Genomic DNA, 2,688 nt, shown 5'->3' with positions numbered 1-2,688 from the left:
GAAATGCATAGCAAAAAAACAAACTATTATTTTATATGTGAATAATATAAATTATATGGAATATAACTGAAACAATTTTTTGTCAAATCAGCTTATGAGAAATATTCATTTTTACTTTAATTCTGCAATTACTTTCTATTAGCTGGTTAAATAAATGTTAATATTTGTGCTTTACAATCTGAGTTCGAATTCCGCCGAGGCTCGACTTTACCTTTCTTCTTTTCGAGGTCAATAAAATAAGTACCAGTTGAGGCGAAGGTAAAGAATACGCACACTACCCATTTTCGGCGGTTAGGATTAGGGTGACGCCGAAACGGGTGGAGTGCGTATTCTTTACCTCCGCAATACTGAGGTCGACATATCTCTCTCCTAAAATTAGGTACTACTTGAGAACAGCTGTCCCGGTGCGCGCACTCGCGCTAGCTAGTCATGACTAGTCGATCTTTACTTTGTGTTTTATTTACTTTGCTATGTAGTCGTTGTAGGATCGACAAGTCACGACTAGCTAGCGCGGGTGCACAACAATGCGAGTGCGCGCACCGGGACCACTGTTCTCAAGTAGTACCCTAAAATTACTGGCCTTGTGCCAAAATTTGAAACCAATATTTACATATCAGCTACATGAATATTGGTATATGTGTGTATATATGTAAAAAACCTTATCGATTTAGCACATATATCAGGGGTCAATAAGATATATTAAAAAGTAATGGAAGGGAGGTAATCAAGATAAACCAAATAATTTCCCTAGATATATAGAATTTTTTGCAATCCTATATAGGAGAGTATCAAAAAATTCTAAATTCACTATATTCAAATTTATTTATATGATGAAAATTCTTAGTAATCTATGCAGGTTAAATAGAAGCTAGTATGGTATATTAATTCCTCATTTGGTTACAAAATATTAAGATTTGAAAATTTAGGAATGGTCAGAATGTTATTTAAAATACTTAAAAGTACGGGTGGCACAATGTATACAGGATATCCCAGTTCAGAACGGTTATTCAATAAGTTTGTACTATTCCTATGTTTCAAAATTTCATATGTCTCCATAGAACAAATAGTAAGGATGGATGTGAACTTTGTTCTATGGAGACATATGAAATTTTGAAACATAGGAATAATACAAACTGTTCTGAACTGGGAGTATCCTGTATACATTGTGTCACCATTGTGCCATTCCCAGACCGGGCGTTGTGAGTGTTTATTGAGCGAAAACACCTAAAAGCTCCACGAGGCTCCAGCAGGGATGGTGGTGATCCCTGCTGTACTCTTTCACCACAACTTTCTCTCACTCTTACTTCCTGTTTCTGTTGTACCTGTATTTCAAAGGACCGGCCTTGTCACTATCTGTGTCACGCTGAATATCCCCGAGAACTACGTTAAGGGTACACGTATCTGTGGAGTGCTCAGCCACTTGCACGTTAATTTAACGAGCAGGCTGTTCCGTTGATCGGATCAATCAGAACCCTCGTCGTCGGAACCGACGGAGTGCTTCCTCCATTGTGTACACACAGACAGACATTTTGCCGTTTATATATATATATATATATGTGTATATATATCACCTTGATCACCTTGACCGACCAGTCCGTCAGGCGTCCATTTGACACCGCTGGTCACAGCACGCTGTCCACTCCTCTCTGGATCGCGCCTTTCTCATCCACGTGATCCCAATCGTCCTCCTGAAATCGTAACCCCACCGTCGTGGAGGTCTTCCGGGTGGTCTTTTCCGCTCGCGCGGGTACCACTCGACAACTGCGTGGGCCCACCGATTATCGGTGAGCCGGGCGACGTGTCCAGCCCATCTATACTTGCTGCGTGTATACTCTGCGATGACATCTCTCACGCCGGACTTCTTTCTGATGATCTCGCTACTGGTGTGCTCTCTCAACGAGATATCAAGGATTGACCTTTCCATGGCTCTTTGAGCCGTTACCAGTCTTTGCTCTTCTCTCTTTGTGGTAGCCCATGTTTCACTAACATATAACATTGCAGGCAGAACTGCAGTGTTAATGAGGTTGGCGCGGGTGGTCCTGTCCAACCTCCCCTTGAGCACAGCCCTTATGCCATTAAACGCCTTATGTACTCCTGAATATATATATATATATATATTTACGGGACTGTCACGTTAATTTGACAGTATACAACCGGGATCTTTTCCTTTTGAACAGCACATGTCAACACAATTTCTAGTTAACTAAACACTTTAAAACTTCGTATACTGGTAGAATGTGTCAAAATAAAACATTTTTTCTCTTGGCTTTCTTGATAAAATTGTAATTTGTTTGTTTAACGTAGTTTAATTTTTCGAATTTTAACCAATGAATCGCCTCTAGTGAGCTAAAATCATTTGCTGCGTCTTAAATTGAGACAAAATCCTGTCACTAACCCTAACCCTCACCCTAACCCTAAATTTTAGCCTTTCGTTTTTTTTTCTTAATTGTTAAATAAATTTAATTGTTACGCGTGTGTCTAAATTAATTTAACAATTAAGAAAAAAAAACAAAAACGAAAGGCTAAAATTTAGGGTTAGGGTGAGAGTTAGGGTTAGTGACGTTTTTTTTACACGCGTAACAATTAAATTAATTTAACAATTAAGAAAAGAAATTTAGGGTTAGGGTTAGGGTTAGTGACAGGATGTTGTCTCAGTTTTAGACGCAGCAAATGATTTTAGCTCACTAG

This window comes from Octopus sinensis, linkage group LG16 (genome assembly GCF_006345805.1).
Source record: "Octopus sinensis linkage group LG16, ASM634580v1, whole genome shotgun sequence".
Taxonomy (NCBI): domain Eukaryota; kingdom Metazoa; phylum Mollusca; class Cephalopoda; order Octopoda; family Octopodidae; genus Octopus; species Octopus sinensis.
This window is presented reverse-complemented; position numbering follows the sequence as displayed.